Below are 21,032 nucleotides of genomic sequence, written 5' to 3'. Positions count from 1 at the left end.
ATTCCTTCTCACGGTGCTCTGGAAGGAAGTTCTGCTGAAATGGAGGAGGATCCAAGGAGAAATACACAAACTGAGATGCAGAGGGAGAGACCAAGGAAAAACCTGCCCAGGAGACTAGAGAAGCCAGGAGCACAGAGCAGGAAAAATGCAGGAAACAGAGCTGTCTGGCTCTTACGGTGGGCGGTCACACCAAAAGACTCAGCAAAGCTCTTGGAGAATGTAGGATCTCAGAGGACCAAAGAAAACTAAGGAAGTGAAAATACAAGGTAACCAAGTAAATTTTTTTGAGCAGAAAATGACGTCAAAGAACAGTTCCTGGGTTTGCTATTTGGTGTCGGAAGCCCTCCCACACTGTAGCTCTAACACTCCGCTGCCATTGGGATGAGTGTGGACGGTGCTGCGCTCGGCTGTCAGCACAGATGCTTCTGATTGCACAGGCGACAGCTATACAGAAACTCATACCTGACCCAGGTGTCTAGGAGTGCTCAGCTATAATCACAATGTCTGTCTCACCTCGCTCCAAGGCTCAGGGGACATCACAAAGTAGGGGACAAAGGCTATACAAACGTGTAGCACAAAGACATCTGGGCATGGTAGAATTGTTCCACTCATGAACCCACTGCCGCTGTGCTGATCTGAGCACCGCCACACCAGGAATGCCTCCCTGAGAGTCTTCTGTCAGCTAAGGTTGCTGGGAGAGGGAGTGTCACGTTGTTCAGCGGTGTGGCCACTGGTGGATAAGGCCACCAGCAAGTAACTTCTCATTCACACCCAGGCCAGAAACTCTAAACTCAGTGAGTGACACACACAAAGAAGGCATGACCTTAGGGTGAGGGTGCGTTGGGAGGAGCAGTTCTGGGGGGAGACAGAGGAAGATGAGAACCTGGCAGTGGTGGTGAAGATGGCTGAGATGTATTACACACATGTATGAAACTGCCCAGCAGTGATGAAAAAGAAATCACTTTTGCTGGCAGATCAAGGAGCAATGTTTTCAGAGTTAATACTGAAACCATTGGTTATCAAATTAACCAAAAGTTGGGAGAAGAAAAAAAAAAACAAAGTATGTAAAGGAGTTTAACTTTTTTTTAATCTACTATAAAGGGCAATGTCTAAATAAATCCACAGGCATAAGTGTGTTCTTTAGAAACACAAAGGCGAGTGTCAGCACAGATAGCAAGAAAATGGTAAAAATGCCTGCCTTTTGCATTTGGGATCTACACAATGAGGGAGAACAGAATAGTTGCTATTTTTTGTTAAAAAAAAACTTTTAAACAAAATTTGGCTGTTAAAACAATACGTGAGTTGTATTGATGCTTTAACATTTATTTTATTTTTTTAAATTTAATTTTACATCCCAATTGTAGCCCCTTCCCTTGTCTCCTCCCAGTCCCACCCTCTCTCCCTCCCCCCACCCCTCTAGTCCTCAGAAAGAGGGAGCCCTCCTCCCCTACCATCTGACCCTAGTCTATCCAGTCTCATCTGGGCTGCCTGCATCCTCTTCCTCTGTGGCCTGGCAAGGCTGTCCACCAGGGGGAAGCGATCAATGAGTGGGCAACAGAGATAGAGGCCTCTACCATCCCTATTGTGGGACACACAAGAAGACTGTGCTGACTGTCTACTACATCTGAGCAGGGGGTCTAGGGCCTTCACCCTGCAGGGTCCTTGGTTGGTGCATCAGTCTCTGCAGCACCCCCTCCCTCCCTTCCCCTGTTGCCCAGATTTGTTGGCTCCATTGGTCTCTTTGTGGAGCTCCTGTCCCCTCCAGGTCCTTCTATTTCCTAACTCTTTCATAAGTCTCCCTGAGCTCTACCCCAAAGTTTGGCTGTGAGTCTCAGCATCTACTTCCATCTCCTGCTGGGTGGAGTCTTTAGCTGAAAAGCTTTTGTAAGGCAAAGAACACCGTCAACAGAACGAAATGACAACCTAGAGAGTGGGAAAAGATCTTCACCAACCCTACATCCAACAAGGGGCTAATACCCAAAATATATAAAAAACTCAAGAAATTAAACACCACCAAGCCAAATAACCCAGTTAAGAAATGGGGTTCAGAGCTAAACAGAATTCCCAAAAGAGGAATATCAAATGGCAGAGAAACTTAAAGAAATGCTCTCAATGCCCTTAGTCATCAGGGAAACGCAACTCAGAACAACTGAGACTCCATCTTACACCAGTCAGAACAGTTAGGATAAAAAAACAAGTGACAGCACGTGCAAGAGAGGATGTGGAGAAAAGGGAGCACTCCTGCATTGCTGCTGGGAATGCAAACAAGTGACAGCACGTGCAGGAGAGGATGTGGAGAAAAGGGAGCACTCCTGCATTGCTGCTGGGAATGCAAACAAGTGACAGCACGTGCGGGAGAGGATGTGGAGAAAAGGGAGCACTCCTGCATTGCTGCTGGGAATGCAAACAAGTGACAGCACGTGCAGGAGAGGATGTGGAGAAAAGGGAGCACTCCTGCATTGCTGCTGGGAATGCAAACAAGTGACAGCACGTGCAGGAGAGGATGTGGAGAAAAGGGAGCACTCCTGCACTGCTGCTGGGAATGCAAACAAGTGACAGCACGTGCAGGAGAGGATGTGGAGAAAAGGGAGCACTCCTGCACTGCTGCTGGGAATGCAGACTTGTACAAGCACTTTGGAAATCAACCTGGCACGTTGTCAGAAAATTGGGAATAGTGCTACCTCAATACCAAACTATACTACTTCTGGGCATATATCCAAAAGATGCTCCACCGTACAACTAGGACATTCGCTCAATTATGCTCATAGCAGCTTTATTTGTAATTGCACCTTTATTCGTATAGACTTTCTTTTTTTTTAAGAAAAGAGAATTATACCTGAGAGACGTTAGCTCTTCCTCTTTCAGAAGGCATCAGTTGTCTATATTTCTTTGTCCAGGAGTGTGACCTGTGATTTTTCTCACCCTTCTGAGACAACGTGTTCATGGGCAATGCTATTGTTCAGATCTTGTTTATGTAGCCATTTCTATGAGAGGCTGTTTCACAGCAGATTTCCTGGTATTCTGTCTCTTACACTCTTTCCGCCCCCACTTCTGAGATGTTTCCTGAGCCATGGATGTAGGAATGTTGATGTAGTTGTACACACTGGTGTCTGGGTCCTAATTGTGATCTTGAACGCAATGAGTGCTTCCCCCTTATGAGTGAGTATACAAGAAAAAAATCAATTTTATGAACACTAAGTTTATCACATCACAACTACTAAACTTGTGAACTCGGGGCCTGGACTGGGACTGGCTGTGTGTTGTAGTCTGTGACTGGATATCGTGCTGGTTCGTTTGCCATCTGGGTTGCCTTGGTCGACTCTCTAACTGAACACTTCAGTCTCCACCTGTGGGCGAGTTACACATGCATAGCCAACAGTCTCCTAGCACTAGCCAAGGCTGCCCAGACTTCATTCTTGTAAATCTAGCTGCAGGTAATAGTTACTTGTATTAATGGCAAACAGAATGAAGTATTGGTTCTTATACACGTTGTAAAACTACTCCGACAAGATAATTGGCATAGCCATCACTCCAAGAATTTATCGTAGCTTTGTACATAATTGTGTAGTTAACAATGGATAATTATTAACTATGGCAGTAGAACAGAATCCATCGCTCAGATCTTAACTGAAACTTAAGCCACTGATCAAGGTTTCCCTACCTCTTCCTGTCTCACTCCCCAGCTCCTGGCGACCACCTTTCTACTATGCGTCTGTGGATTCCAGATCTCTATTTGAGAATTATGTGACCATATATGTTTGGTTTAGTTAGAAACTGTGGAAATTGATTACTTATGTCTGCCTGGGCCACAAACAAGGAAAGTGCCCACTCTTACCCAGTGTATTTGTCAGCCCCAGAATTCAATGATCTGAAAGATTTATTTCAAGCTAAACATCACCCTATCCAGCCTACAATTTTATTTTCCACTTTAGCCTGCTCAGTAAAACCCTCCACGCTTTCCCCTTTCTCCATAGTACATATATTAGATTATGGATTTTTTAAAGTAAAATTTATATAGTGCACTTAAAGGAAGAAAATCCTGTTAAATAACATTTTATGAAGCCAATCAATTTGTTTTATGGAGTATTATACAAGGTACCCTTGAAATACAGCTTTAAATGGTTTTCTCCAACAAATTTAGTATAAGTAATGAATCCTTTCTCATGGATATATAATCATAGCTATTTGAATAATCCAAGGACTAATACTAAGGGAAAATTTGAGTGCATCACTCAGTGGGTAGATTCCTTTGACCTTAGATAAGCTGTTGACTGTAACTATCATGAATAGGATTTCCTGTAGTTTTTGGAACAGGAATATAGAGTTCTATTAAAATTCATTCTTTTTCATGACATTCTGTGATGCTTCAAATCAAACTCATTTTATGTCACCTGGGGAGAAAATCAATTTTCAGATGAAGTTAAGATTTTGTTTTTGTATTTTTGTTGTTTTGTTTTGGTTTGGTTTTTCGAGACAGTGTTTCTCTGTGTAGCCCTGGCTGTCCTGGACTCACTTTGTAGACCAAACTGGCCTGGAACTCACAGCAATCTGCCTGCCTCTGCCTCCTGAGTGCTGGGATTAAAGGGGTGCGCCATCATGACTGGCTTAAGATATTTTTATTATGCTTGATTCTCCAAGTTTTGTTAGAATGTGACCTGACTTCCTTCACATTGGTTACCTCCTGTAGCTTAGAGTCAGGAACTATGAATCTGTGGACATCTTCTATCGGGTAGATGTCTGTTTTGACAGTAGAGTTTTGCTTGAGTTTGTAAGGGTCAGTTAATAAAATATGAAGATGAAATAAAAGTATACATTTCCTAACCTTCACTATTAAAGTATAAGAGAAACTATACAGAATTAACCCCAAACTGTAATTCAAGTGTCTAAGGACAAGACACAGCACCTTTCTTGTGGTCCTTTCCGCTGCTTTCAGCCACTGTCTGTGGCCTCTGGCTTCCTTATCATGGCCGGGTCTCCATCTAGCACAGTCCTGCCAAGCTTCAGCACTGGCTGAAGCTGAACACTTTAACCTCCTCTGCTTTCTACATGGCAGGTGCTCGTGGAGTTTGGAAGTAGTGTAGGTGTGAGACAGGAAGAACCCAGGCTTACCTGGAAACCATATGAAACGTTTACTGGCTACTAGCTTACTTGAACCATTGTAGCTGGGATTTTATCTTTTCCTCTGCCTGATTCTTATTGGAGGTGATATGTGTTTCCTTCACCTTCAGTGACATTTCAATAATCTTCCTGTGAATGAAGAATTGTCTTTGTTTCACTTCTCTCAAGAAATAAAACTACAGCACCTCCCAATCTCTTTGGCTTTGTACAGAAGTGTCACCACGCCTTGTCAATCACTTTACATAAGTGAGACTTGCATTAGTTTGAGGACAGGGCAGCAGGAGCATGTTTTGTGGTCAAGGTGGTACCCTGGGCATCCAGCTTTGGAGGATAGCAGGGGTTGCAGAGGTTGGATGTTTGCAGAAGCACTGTGACGCTGCCTGGTTACAGTGAGGTCCTGGCAAGTGTGCTGCCAGGGCACCACTGCTTGGCATAGGCGCAGTCTCCACATTGCTTCCTCCTTAGTCAGTTTTGGACATGGTTTGAGCCTTGTACCTGAAATTCCCGTGTTTGTTTATACGAGTTATATAATATTTCATCAATAGATTTTTTTTTCTTGAGAATGGTTCTCAATTGCTTGAAAATGTTAGCTGACATTATTCTTCCAGAAGAATCTATTTTCTACAAGATTTAGTTTTTTGCCAGAAAGCTGGAATCATAAATGGAAGAATTAAGAAAAACCTGGGTCTGCAAGATGATTCAAGCACAATGCCTGAATTCAGTCTGCGGAACACAGGGAAAAGTGGAAAGAGAGAACGTACCTCACAAACTTGCTTTCTGACCTCCAGCATGTGCCACACCATGCATAGACACTCACAAGAATACGTTAAAAATTTGTAAAGAAAACCCATGACACAACCCTACTTACGTGGAGTCCCAAACATCCAATTTATAGAAGTGGAGAGTTGGAAGGAAGTTAAGACCAACAAGGACATGAATTTGAATGATCAACAAAGGTGTCCACAGGAGAGAATTGGATAAGGAAACTGCAGTTCCTACACGGTGACATTTGTTCTTAGGAAGAGAAGCAGCTGCGCCATTTGCAGGAAAATGGATGCAACCGAAGACCATTTTAAGAGAATTAAGTTGGTCTCAGATAAAGACAAATACCATATGTTTTCCCTCTTCTGTGTTTCCAGACTTCATGTGTTGGTATAAAATCATGGATGTGTATATAAAGTAGAAGTGAAGTTGTCTAAGGGATCAAAGAGGGAAACACAAGGATGAGGTAAGAGAAGAGAGCATTGGGCCAACAGCTGGGATGTGCTGAACACACAGTACGCACCTGTACAAAAATGTGAAAATCAATGAAAATCTTAAGAAGATTTTTGTTACATAGGGGAGATAAACACATTGTAAAGGCCTAATGTGACCATGGTCAATAATCTTGTATCATATAAAAAAATTGCTGAAAGGAAATGTATTAGGTACCTGTTGTCCATAAATCTTTAAAAAGAGATGGATATGTTCATTTGACTATAGTAATCAGTTTAAAATCAATTTTAAGAAAAAGTGAAAAAGTATGACACCTGCTTCTGTATGAGTGAGCGCTGGGGACACAAACCAACTGAAGCAAACTGAACATGCACATACACATACCTGCACACATGGACGAGCACACACACAGTATGATGCCATGTATACATGATGCTTAAAATACTCAAATTCATAGACACCAAAAATAGAATGGTGGTTACCCGAAGACAGGAGAGGGAAGAATAGGGAATTGTTTCACTGATGCAGAATTGGGAAAGAATTATTAAACTTGTAGAAATGGGTACTAATGGCTTCACAATAGTGTGGGTGTATTTAAAACCACAGTACTGTACATTTGAAATAGGTAAGAGGTTACAATATTGTTTATCATACTTTTAAAAATTCTGTTTGGCTCAAGGTATATGGTACTGTGAATAGAGTTAGGGAGCTGATTTCTTAATAATGACAGAACTCTGCTGGAGAGACTACAGTGATGGGGGTGAAAGAGTGTGGGTCCAGGGATGGGGGACTGGGCTCCTGTCTGGTGGCAGTGCTGTGGTCAGGTGGGCCAGTGAACTTCGCTTAACCTGGTCAGACCTTAATGTTTCTCTCCATCAGGTGGCGAGGGTGGGGGAGGAGCATTTCCCTCTGCTTGTCCTGACTCTTGATTTACTTACTCTTACAATCAAGTTCACCCCTGGCTTCGCACACACAGCCCTTCTCTTCCAGAGGGATGGCTTCTTTGGTAGGTTCTCACAGAGCAAAGGCCGGCACCCACAAAGGCAGGCCTTTGAGAATGCAGAGCATTCCTAACCTCAGAACCGTCCCCTCGGAGAAACCGCCTATGATGCAGAAATGCAGTTGCCAACAGATTTAGAAGAGCATTTTTTCAGTGACCTGGTAAAACGAGGAAAGCAAGCCATGCTACTGTGCTTTGGTCCCACACACATTGCATTTTTTGAGTTCCTTCACAGAGTTACATTTCTCGGTGTAATGCTTGAAACTGCCCTACATGCCTTTAGGACAATACACAGCATCACTACTACGTCTGAGACTTGCACAGCCTCTACAGGCCCACATTTTGGCCCCTGAACAGCCCTGACTACTGAGTCATTATTTATCTGTCCATGACTTTTTTTTTGGGGGGGGGAGGGGGCGGGTAGATCAAATCACTCAGCTCAGAACTGCCATTCAGCCAGCTCTCTGTGTAAATAGTTGGCACACGCAGTAGGCCTGCACAGACCGAGGCTTTCAGGGCCAGTCTGAAAGCAAACAATCTCTGGGAAGCAATGGCTTAGGACTATCCCACTACAAAAGGCTGCCTAAGGAAATACGTATTGTTCTTTAAAAGGACACCAGTAGGAAATGTAAACATTGACTGAATAAGGAGCCAGGGACACTCATTTTCCTAGGAAATGGGTGCCCGAGACTGGGGGGCTCTGGCACAGCTGTCTGTCATAGACTGGCCAGTCTCCCCTGACCCGGGATTCACTCTTGTGCCCCTTAGGAGGTGGCCAGCTACTATCATAGATCATCCACTAGAGGGTGATGCTCACACAGGCTTCGGACGGATGGCTGTCCCAGAGGCACAGTGGTACCTAGGCACACTACAAAGTCCTGAGTGATGTTCTGGAGACTCAGCACTCTAATGGCTGGACTGTCCCCTAAGAAGGACCCCGCACGCAGGAGCAGAGGAGGGACACCTGTACCATGCCCCACACTTACGGCTGGAGTTGCTAAGAACCCATCATACGCATATATACATTATACACACTTATAACAAATTATATGCAGGATGCAAGTATGTACATGTGAACAGGGAGGGAGGCTGACACTACTGCAGAGTTTTTCAGTCAGTAGAGAAAAACTTGCGAGATCTTTCTTTTTCTTGATACGATTGCGGGTCTTTGAGACAATTGCAATAGGTTGTTCCAGAGGAGACTTGTTTTTTTGTTTTTTTTTAGAATTGAATAATGTGAGACATGTATTATAAATATTATAGCAAGTATTTATAGCAAATGGAGAAATATGAAACCATTAATTGAAAGTTTTTTCCTTTCTAGAGAGACTAAGAGTGGAAGGACCGTGGCATACACACTAAAGTGTGGGAGATGTGTGGGAGAGTCTAAAGTTTGGTTGGGACATGGGTCTGGAATCTTGGATTAATGGCATGAGAAATATTAACTATTTTATAAACATTATGTTGGTTGCCTCAAGCCCAAATACACTTTGGTAGTTTTTAGGTGTGTGTGTGTGTGTGTGTGTGTGTGTGTGTGTGTGTGTGTGTGTGTGTGTGTGTGACTGCTCAGCTATACTTGTGTTGGGGACTGTCATTAAAGTTACCCTTCACAGTCCTCTGGGTATTTCCCTTAACAGTTCATTCCTTAGGAAGAAATCCGTGGAAATTCTTACTTTTTGGTGCACATATACTTAAACCTTTTGTGTGTAATGTAGAGAAAACATTGACTACACCGCAGTTTCATGGAGTCACAAGTAAAAACTCCTGGTAACTGCCTCTCAAACTCCTTCCTAATTCCTGTTCCTCACTCGGAATTCCATACAAAGTTAAATCCTTCGTGATTGCTGCGTATTTAAACCGTAGCAGTTTTACAATTGTGATTTAAAGGAGAGAGTCTATTGCCTGAGTGAGGGGTCTAAAATGGATTATTTATTTATTTATTTATTTATTTATTTTTGTTTCAACATAGAAACCAGATTAGGCGCCTTTTTCTTCTTAGTGAGACTCTGGCTGGTTATCTGTGCATGGCCTAATGTTTGTTGATGCTCTTCCCTGCCATTGTGCATAGTATTTATAGCATCCAATGTTTATAAAAAAATAAAATTTCGAGAGCCTAACAGACCTGGGCTTACCAGCTTTATAATGCTGGGTTTTTATAAGCACAAACATATGCTCAGTACCTTGCACGAAACAGATAAGCAAGATCTTGTTTATCAATTATTGCTATTAGCTGCATTATTATTATTAATAAAAATAGATATATTGGAAGTATTGTGGATGCAGTGAGATGATGATGATGGCTGTGTGAATGTAACTCATACTGTTACTCTACAAGTTCTCTTAGATGAGCTACCTGCCCCCCACTGAGCTCATATACAAAGGGACCATGTATTTAGCAACAGAAAACTTGGGAGGTAACAAAGTAACTATACTTCTGCCTTCGCTGTTGCGGCCAGGAAGTCCAGCTTTTAACTTTGACATCTGCTAAAATGTGGAGCACACGATAAGATACTCTGCAAAGGCACGTCTTCTGAGTTTAATTCCTTCCCACACCTTTTGTTTTGTTTTATTTTTTTGTTTGTTTTTCAAGATAGGGTTTCTCTGTGTAACCTTGGCTGTCCTGGATTCGCATTGTAGACCAGGCTGGCCTCAAACCCACAGGGATCCACTTGCCTCTGCCTCCCTAGTGCTGGGATTAAAGGCGTGCGCCACAGACCTTTTATTTTTACAACCATATCCCACCAGACTTCTTTAAGGAACTTTGTGGGATCGGAGTTAGGGTGGACGTTTACAACAGTGTCCAAAGAACTCATAAAAAGAGCCAAGGGAGACGGCTAGGGGAAGGAAACTCAGGAATGCCAGCCAGGGGATTTTCACCAAATCGGGACAGACCCTGGCCATTCGGCGGCTCACGCCTGAGGGATTGAACATTTGTCACAAGGGCTTGGTACCGGTCTAGTACATAAAGATATACCGGAGTTTTCCTAGCGGGCTCTGGGCTCTATTTTATTCTCACTTCCTTTCTTCTGGCTTGACCCGCGATAAGTTATAAACGACTTATCAAACGTCCACATTTAAAGAGTAGACGGCTCCATAAATACCTACTTGGCCTCATTAAAAAGCCCCAGTGATTAAAGACAATGATTAGTGTGGTGCCAGAGGGGAAAGAAGAAAATCCAACATCTGCCTCCAAACAGGGCCGGATCTCTTCTCAGGGAAGACCACTGGTGTCAGGGAAGAGGGCCCTGGCTGTGCTGAAACAGACCATCAGGCTGCCAAGCCTGCACCCTGGGCCTGTCATCCAAAAGAGTTATGAAAAGTGCACGCGTTCTCAGAGACGATTACCCTCTTGCCCTCCACGCCTCCTTCCCCACTCCCTGTTGCCCCCACTGAAACTTAGAGCATAATTAAAACGAGGAACCTATAACCGGTATGAAATGACCCTCAAATGACTGCTTAATTACAACGAAAAGAAAGCCGGGGGGCTACAAATAACCAGGAACTGTCCGGGCTGTCACTGAAGAGGAGTCTGCCCATGAGTCATAAGTCATGAATTAGCCGCCTGCTTCTACCCTGCCCAGGCTGTCGCCTCCTGGTCCCCCAGGCCAGGCCTGCGTGGGGACCCGGTCGGAACCAGGCGTGGGTTTGTTCCCAGGGCTGCGGAGCTCGGGGGGCCAGCTCCCCCTGCACCCCCTGGCCGTCGGTGGGTCGCGGGAAGTCTCCCAGGCTGCACAGGAGACAGGCTGACTGAAGCGGCGCAGCCAGCAGGGCTGCAGATAAGTTAATGTACACAGAAAGGATGTAAATTACCAAGACCCTCAGCAGCAGGACATTGGCCAGGGCCCTGTCAGTGAGAGGACAAGCGTCGGCAGGCTGCGCTCCCTGACATCCAGCCCAGGATGGAGCCGCCAGGCAGCCCGGCCCGGGGAGGACCTCTTGGAGCCAGGCTTGCCTTGAAAACAGCTGCGTGTCCCTGACACCTCCAAACTAATGCATTTTTAATCAGGGGAATTAGCTCTACGCGACCCCGTGTTTTTCTGGGCCCCTCCTCCCCGCCCTCTAGTTTATGAACCAGGATACCTCTGTTTCTCTTGATCAGAAAGGACAAAGTCCCGGCCATACCCGCGCGCGCGCGCTATAGACCGAGCCACCTTTTACCATGTTCTTTCCCACCCCAGCCTCCAGCCGGCTGGCTCTCCTCCACCCGCTCGCTCCTCCACCTCTTTCGCCCCCACCCTTCCCTCTGTTTATACAGTGACATCACGGCCCCTGGCTCTCCAAGGCGCAGAGAAAACAGAGTTCAAAAAGGCAAACAGGAAAACCCGCTGATCCTGGGCACCGGAGAGGGGTCAGTCCACCCCAGGAATGGCGCAAACCAGCACGTGCTGACTGTGACTGGCGAGTTCTCCAGAAAAGGCTGCCCAGGCTGAAGGGGGGAAACCTGTGACAACCACTCATGCGACTTAATTCTTTTGCAGTAGTTTTGTAAGAAAAGTAAAGAAACACAGGTGAAATTAATTTTAATTATTTTTAAACACGATATATCCAAAATATAATTTCAAAATGCAAATCGGTGTAAGCAATTATTAAGGAAATACTTCACATTCTTTCTATGCTGTCCTCAAACCCAGTACACATTTGAATACTTGTAGCACATCTTAGTGTAGCTACCAATTTTTTTATAAAAATTAATTATTCTGTATTCAGTTCATTCTAAACATTCTAAAATGTTTTCCAAGGACACACAACCCAGTGTTAGTTGCTAAATTTGAATTAAAATGGTGTAAAATTGAATTAATATTAAAGCAAATTTAAAAGTCCCTTGATGCCACATTTCATGTCCTTAAGATCTGCTGGCTCTTGGTGGTTTCCACATGGACAACACAGGTCACAGAAACTCTCCAAGTTGCAGCTTAAAAAAAAATTATGAACTGTATGTTACTGCATTTACCTTATGCAGGAATTGAATGACATATGTTACAATGATTGCTGCAAGTCAGCTTGTGAATGTCCTTCAAAGGGCTGTGTATCAAAAGCTCAGTCTTCCACTGGTGGCACTGTTAGGAAGCATTAGGAAGTTAGGCTGTTCGAGGTTGTACCCTTGCAAAGGATATTGGGGTATCCTTCCTGTTCCCACGACGTCCTGCTACCATGCCCTCCCTCATCAAAGCCCAAGAACAGCAGGCCAATGGAACACGAATTAAAACCTCCCAAGCCACGAGGCACAGTAAGGCCTTCTCTCTCAGAACTGCCTCCTTCTGCTATTTTCTACAGTACTGAAAAGCTAACACACATATTCATCACAGGACATGTTTGCTCAGCAGTGAAAGTTACTTTAAGGGTTATTTTTATACTTCATTGACTTGCTACGCGCCGTCTTCCTCCAGAGCTCCGGTTTGGAAAAGGATTATTCAATAGTTTCTACTAGTCTGTCAAGAATGAACAGAATATTCAAACTTTTTCGCATCTTTTTTTTTCCTTCATGACCTTCATGTCCAACACATCTATAGCTCCCTTTAGCATCTTCCGGTCATGTGCCGGCTACTCCCAGGTTTAGGAAGAGAATATAGATTTGTTTTATTTTTTATTCTTTAGAGCTACATATCCAAGCGCCCAGTGAAGATCTTCACTGCAAATTTCCAGAGATATTTTAATGAATTCCACCTAAACATGACATTTGTTATCAGTAATTCTTACTATCATCTGTAATGTGGCTGTCTTCCTGGCTCCCACATGGCTGACCAGAACCCAACAGTCACCCTGGGCTCCTCCTGATCGGTTTCTACTCTCCTTGTGGCTGCTCCTTACTCTAACTCAAGTCCCACCCGCTCCACCTCCTAAATCTATGGGGCCTCTCAGTCTTCATGGTCATAACCACCAGTCAGGCTACTGCTCTCCTCATCCATGTTGCAAGTGGTAGTTTTTTCTTTGACTTTGTTCTCTCTTTCAATCCACTCCCCAATATTCTGTAAAAAGCATGGGTCTGAATCTGCAGAAAACTTGTTGAAACATGTAAGTAACCTTGAACTCTCCAACAGAGCCTCAGAGGCCCTTCGTGAATTTTCCCTGCTTATTGTTTTGTAAATGGTCACAGTAGCTTTTACAGCTCCGCCTACCCCATTTGTCCCCTCAGCATCCCTCTCTGGCCTCTTCTGTTTCCTCCATTCCTTTTGCTCTCTGGAGAGGAGCTTTGACTACATCTGACTGTCCTACAAGCCGTGTCTACACTCTGAGTAGCTGTCTGGGATGCCCAGCTGGTTAACCCTTGCCATGTTGCCACACAGGCTCTGCTGTACAATGGATTGCAGTGCTTTCTGAGGATCCCTGGGCTGGCTCCGAGCTCCTAATTAGGGAAAGCCAGCTCCCCTCACAGGTCTGACTCTGCAGAGCACCTCACCCTTTTAGATGCTGGGCACTTAGGGCATCTAGGACACACACTGACTGTTGCTTATTGTGTCTGGTTCAGTTCCAGACCAGAGGATTTTATGCTTCCTTTCTTTGTTTCACGTCGACTATAGATACATTGACATTAGAATGATCCATTCCTTGTTTTTTGTTTTTGTTTTTGTTTTAAAGCAGCGCTCATTTTGGAGAATGAGGAAAACAAAGATCCCACTTTACAAGATTCCAGGGAAGAATGGAATGTGAAAAGTTAACTCCAAATGGCGAGTGTCTGGATGCCAGGCGGAGGCAGGGGCGGAACACGCCAGAACTGGCCGGAGCCTAGTGAGACCTAGCAGAGCTCTGAGCCGGCGTCATCAGCTGGCTCCCAGCCATGCTTCGTGCCCTCCCAGACACACTCAGTGCTGGTCCTCAGCGCGGTGCTGACATTACAGACAGACAGGCAGCATGAGACGGGTAGGCATTTTCCCAGAGGCCCAGAGAGATGGATATGGACGTCTGGTTTCTGCCTCTGACACCTCCGGGCCTAGAGATGGATTCCCAGTGATCTCCTTCCATCAAAGGGCTTGATCCCAGGAAAGGCGACTGAAGAGAAACTTCAGCTCTTTGTCTGTTTTCGGGTTAAAGCTATGTGGAACTGTCAAAGATCATGTTTCCCTGGAAAACCATAAATTCCTTTGGGTTTGAGTCCAGGAGGTTTGTTCTGCGATTGGAGGAAAGATGAGTCTATAGATCACAAGTCGTTGGCTGTACCGTGCTGTAGTCTGAGTCCAGGTCCACAGGGCAAGCTGCCTTAATGCCACATTTAATGCCAGGTTCAAGTGGCTGATGGTCTGTAACGACTGCTCATGATGAAGACAGAAAGCTATCTTGGAGTTTGTTACATACTTGGCAACTCCTGCGTATGTCATTAGATTGAACGGAGGTGTTGATAAGCTTTGTCTAGGGGATTGTAAATAAAAAATGGAATAGTTATCCAGGTTGTTGTAATAGAATGTGCCTGAAAATCTTCAGAAGGAAATAAAGAATTCTAAAACACTGTGGTATGTATTTGTCAAGTCTTGCAGACTCTTGATATGTTGAAGTAGCATTAATGCATGCAACAAAATCTGATTGAAAGTTAGGAATGACCGTAAGTTAATCCTCTTTCCTTTGTTGCTTTGGTAAGGAGGAACCACAGCCCAGTTTTCCCAGTGCTCTGTCTTTCCCTGCCAACCTTACAGGTCTTACAGCCATCCAGCCCTCGCTGTTCAGTACAGGCCTCCCATGTTACCTCACGCTCTTCAGGAGGATGGTTTTAACTTCTGCTGATAGTTCCAGCATTTTATTTATTTATTTATTTATTTATTTATTTATTTATTTATTTTTGCATTCTACAGTCTTATTTTAATTAATATGATTCTTTCTATTATAAATTAGATGAGAATATAAAATAAAAATAATGTGTCTTTGAGTTCCAGCTCCAAGTCCATGCTACTCTACTCTCTTTTTTCATTTTTTAAAAAATAGTTTATTAATTTATTCATATTACATCTCAATTGTTATCCCATCCCTTCCAGCACTTTAAAGTAAGAATTTTCAGCAGGATACATCGTCATCAGTCTTAAACTAACACTATGAAGTGGTGTGCATATAGCAAGGCTTAATTAATACGGGCATTGCTTGGCAAGAGGCAACGTACCGTACCACAGAATGCTGTCAGTCAGTTTCCCGGAGTCCAGAAGTTCAGAGAAAACCCGGCAGCCTTCCCTGGGAGAGTGCTTGCTCCAACGGAGGAGCCACAGAAGGAAACCCCAAGGAAGGGCTCACCATGGGAGCACTTGGAGAGAGGTGCTGTGGAGGCCAGAGATGTTTTCTGGGGAAGGAGTTCAAGCAATGGGAGAGGTTGGAGTGCCTGGCTCCCCTGCTGTGCTTGGTTTCTGGAAAATAGATGTTTTCTTCTCTTTTAAAAAAATGTAAATGTTCAGGATTAACTAGAAAAGGTGGAAGAAGTTAAAGTACGAAAATGCTCATCTTAGCACGCTGTAATAGGAGAAAAGGAGAGAATTTGTACATTCAAACTAAGGGGGACTGCAGTGATGCCTTCGCCAGAATGGATAGAGGCGTCTCGAGGATATGTTCAGGGTGACTTAGTGATACAAAGATTCTAGAAGTGGCATAAACACAGCATGCCTGAACTGAAGTCATTTGAGGAATAATTTAAAATTTGAGCAGAAACTGGATGTTATGTGACACCAAGGAGGGGCTGGAGAGACGGCTCAGGGGTCAAGACCACTTGTCTTTGCAGAGGACCCAGGTTTGGTTCCCAACACCCACATGGCATCTCACAAGTGTCTGTCACAGTTGCAGGACATGGGTCTTCTGGCCTCTGTGGGCAGCAAGCATGGTTGTGGTGCACATTCATACAGGCAGGCAAACACCCATACATCTAAAATAAACACATGCAAAAAACGACACCAGGGAGAAATCATTAGCATTCTGGTATGATTATTGTTTCATGATTTTGAGGCAGAATAATCTCATTTTTAGGAGCCGAATGCCGAAATTTTCGTAGTCCAAATGTTATGATTGAATGTAATTTACTTTCCAATATGTAAGTATGAATGTACATATGTGTTCACAGTCTCCTTATGATCTATAGTCGAAAGCTGTACCAATGAAGACCAAACCTGGTAATAACAAGTACAGAATATTAATGGAAAAGTCCTCACACACACATGTGCACACAGCAAATTCTGTGACGTATGTGTAGTTACGACTACAGGAAGAAAGTATGTAATGTGTTGATTGAACTTATAAATTTTAACTTTTGTATGCTTGAAAATTCTTCATAAGGAATACTTCATATAATATTCTTTAGAGAAATACGCATGCCCTGCAACAGGTCAGTGATTGCACTGGGATAGATTTATAGATGATTGCTATTTTATTTTTATAACTCTTGGATACATTTCATGCAGCCGATGTACATTATTTTTATTACCAAAAATTAAAGCCAAATTCTGTTGAGCATTTATAATGCTCTCTTCTTTGCATAAATTATCATACTTAATTCTTTCTGCAGCCCTCAGAGGCTGCTTCTGTTGCTCATTTCTGCAGCCGAGGAGCCTGACACCGAGAGCTCTTCCTATTTACCCACTGACACGTGACAACAGCATTGGGACACAAGCCTAAGCAAAAATTACTTAACTTGACAAACAATGCAATAACTGTGCAGACAAGGAAGGTGAGGCCAGGCTCCCAGTCCCAGCGGTCCAGTGGGGGCTGTTCCTTCACCCTTGACTGCACTTCAGAGCCTCGCGATGGGCGTGGGCGCCCTCCCTGTCCTCCTTCCACCTGAGCCTGCAAGCGCACTGCGAGTGGGAAACTGTCCTGTAGCTCAAGGCTCTTCCACTGCTTTGAGGTCCCAGTGGAATGTCCAAAATTGTGTTTGCCTTTTGAATTTTATCTTAGAGTTTGAATCCATCATTCTGAAGACATCTTTTAGTATCAACTAAGCTTTTTTAATTGTTTTATTTATTTATTTATTTATTTATTTATTTATTTATTTGGTCTTTCTCCCATCACCACAAGGGCTAAAAATAGGAAAAGCATCCTTTTTTTTTTTTTTTTTTTTTTTTTTTTTCCTAAGTTCTCACAGAGAGAGCCTGCCCTGCTAGGAGTGACTCTGAGAACAACATCAACAGAGGGCAGGGGACAGAAAAGGACCACGTACATTGAGGTACTACTCAAATCTAGAGTGGGCTTCTGGGTTCTGAACCCCACACTCCTTGTTTCCGGGTTTGATTTTTCTGTGCCCAGTGTGAAAGCTACAGACTACCTCTTTGAAAACTTGAGCGCAGTAGTGCAGAGGCCCAGCAATTGGCAAAGGAACATTATTCTCCACTTGGCGGAATCTCTGACCTTGCAGGGCTTCCCCGATCCTAGTCAGACTCTGAAGATCAAGTTGATTTTGGACCCTTTCCTGCAACCCCAGGTATCAGGTTACTAATGGCAAAGGCTTCTGGGAAAACGGAAAAGTGAAGCAGGCCATTTCCAAACACACCACTCTATTGTTTTAGGCCCGCTATGTTTGTTTTACTAATTCAGACAGAATAGAAAATCAAAAATTGTTTCTTCGGTTAGTGTTTAACGGTTTGTTTTTTCAGGATCACCGCCATCACAGAAGATCACTGAAGCAATAAACACTTATCCTGACTGTGACTCTGTAACGTGCATCTCTCACTAGAGTCCACCACTCTGACCTCCCAAAGCCCATGTTTGTTTGTGATTTCTGTTGTTGTTGCTGTTGTTATCAACGCAGAAGCATGTCCCTTTGGGGGTAGGGCAAAGATGAAAAGTAAAAGCTGAGGGCAGTGATAAGGCTCAGTGCGTTAAGACACCACACCCGATGGCCTGAGTTCTGTCCCCTGGGTCCATGTGGTAGAAGGAGCGCACCTGACTGCCCAGGTTGCCCTGTGACCTCCTTGGCATTGCTCACTAACATACGTATAAGCTCACACACGCGCACGCACGCACACACACACACACACACACACACACATACACACACACACACATTTTTTAAATGTAGTGATTTTTTTCAAATGAAACCTTGCCCGTTCTGGGACATGTGGTTTCATGAGGGACACCCCAAAGTATGTGCAATCAAGAAAAACAGCTGGCTTCTCTTACAAGAAAGCCCCACGCAAAATTAAAGTTGCATAAGGCTCTTGTATGGACGAGGTTGTGTCTAGGAACCCCGGAAGCCAGTGGTTGGCAGCAGCAAACAAAGCTTGTAAATAATGCTCAGAAACCTCTAATAACGCTATTGGATACCAAATCACCAGAGCAACGTTAGCTCTCACTTATGTAATCCTGAACGCTGCCACAGTCAGAGCTACGGGGAGCTCATTGGCTGTTTCTCTTATCTGTTTGTCTTAAAGATTTCAAGTAAACTCATATGCTTTGCTGAGCTCAAATGAGCAGTTCAACCTTCTGCAAACTTTTCCCCTAGTCAATAAAGAGATCTAACTATGTGGTTAGAATGGTTGGGGAGAGCTGCCGACGGAACGCAGACGCGCTAGGGGGAATCGTGTCCTTTGCCCAGGCCTTGGAAGCTCTGCTGGCACGCCGACGGCTGCAGCTGCGCAGAGCTCCTTCACACTTCAAGCACGTGCGCCTTCCTTGCATGTGTCCGGGAAGCTTTCCTTTTCCTGTTTTAATATTTCCATAACATATAGAGAGCTGTGGATTATGGTTTTTCTCTGCAGAAGATCCAGTGCTTGCATTATTCCCCTGGCTAAAGTTTTCCAGGCTTTGATATCTTAGCTTATTTGTTAATCTATTTATTTTTGGTATGTGTACATACATGCATGCATTATGTATGTATGTATGTATGTACGTATGTACATGTGTGCACATATACATGTGGTCATAGAGGCCAGAAGTTGACCTTGTGTCTTTCTCAATCACTTTCTCAGCTTGTCTTCCGACGCAAGTTCTCCCATTGAAGCTGAGAGGTCATCCACTGGCCAGACCAGTGGCCAACAAAACTACACGAACCATCCCTTCTCTACCTCCTCAGTGCTAGGATTACAGGACCTGCCACCCCACATCTGAACCAAGGTAAAAGCATGTGAAAATCTCCACTAATGGCGATGAAAATAAGGTTGCAGGAGGAACAGGAATATGCCACCTGCAGCGGCAGCAAACTTTGAGAACAACCAACAACTAAACAGATTAACATCAAACTTGACACCACTACCTGATTCATTAAGTCATATTTGTACTAAAAGTTGCAAGGTAAGAGAAACATAACCCAAGGAAGGGAAGTAAGAGTCAGAAGCAGACTGGGACAGCACAGATGTTGCCTGGAACTGGAAGACATGTTTAAAAGGCATTTCCCGCTAGCCTTCCAGAACAGGAAAGAACACTGCAATCCAGAGGTGAGAGCTCTGAGGAAGGGCTTAGAAGAAGAGCTGGAATTTAAAATCTTGCAGGAGAATGAAGACTGCTCTCAATAGGCTTCTTAGTATGTTGAGAGCATGAAGCCCATAGGAAATATGACCATAGAAATGCCTTGGATAGAAATATAGAGACAAATATAATAATACTAAAATAACAGAACAGCCAAGAACTGTGATATGATTCCAACATTTAAAAATGCAGAATTGTGGTAGCTGAAGGGAAGAAAGGAAAAAGTGAGGTAGAGGTGGCACTTACAGTAATTCCAAGTAGGCACATGTGAAACTATGTACGATCACGGAGGACACAGAGCAGAATGGGGAGGGTGGGTGTATCAGGGTGAAATCCCAGTATTTTGTCGATTAATATATACTAACGACATGCTCAAATAAAAAGTATCCATGATAGCATATCATATTCATTTTTTAAAAAAGACACAATAGCATGTCATTTTTAAGCTGGGAAAACAAACAAAAAGAAACAAAGTTGAAAGAAACCAGGGAAATAAAACACCTTATCTCCAAAGTAAAAAGAAAATTATAAATGTGTGGACTTTCTAGTGAGAAATCATCCAGGCAATCATAAGGAGAAGGAATGTTTAAAGTATCGGGACTACACTTGCACAGCACGCATGAAGGACCAGCACCCAAAACACACGAAGAGTGCTTAAAGTCAATGATGAAAACACAAGCAACCTATTTAAAAAGTAGGAAAAAGACAGGCACAGATACCAAATAAAATATAAGAAACTGGCATGAGAAAGGAAGCTCTTCAAGGAAGCAGAGACGTCACTGTGCTCCTGTAGAAGATAAAAGTCCAAAACACCGACCGAACTGAATGCGGAGCAGGCATGCCAATGGCATGGCCGCTTAGATCAAGCGGAGCCTTTTCAGACTGCATTCATTTGTTAATATTTATTTAAGGTCACTCTGTCTGTCTGTTTGACTTGGGAAAGTGGGGCTGTGTTCATGAGTGGGGGGTGTCTTTGCACACAGGTGTGCTGTGTTTGTGAGTGAGGGTGTCTTTGCACACAGGTGTGCTGTGTTTGTGAGTAGGGGGTGTTTGCACACAGATGTGCTGTGTTCGTGAGTAGGGGGTGTTTGCACACAGATGTGCTGTGTTTGTGAGTGGGGGGTGCTTGCACACAGATGTGCTGTGTTTGTGAGTGGGGGGTGTTTGGACACAGGTGTGCTGTGTTTGTGAGTGGGGGGTGTTTGCACACAGATGTGCTGTGTTCGTGAGTGGGGGGGTGTTTGCACACAGATGTGCTGTGTTCGTGAGTGGGGGGGTGTTTGCACACAGATGTGCTGTGTTCGTGAGTGGGGGGTGCTTGCACACAGATGTGCTGTGT

This window comes from Acomys russatus, chromosome 20 (assembly GCF_903995435.1).
Source record: "Acomys russatus chromosome 20, mAcoRus1.1, whole genome shotgun sequence".
Taxonomy (NCBI): domain Eukaryota; kingdom Metazoa; phylum Chordata; class Mammalia; order Rodentia; family Muridae; genus Acomys; species Acomys russatus.
The sequence above is the reverse complement of the archived record's forward strand: the minus strand, read 5'-3'. Positions refer to the sequence as shown.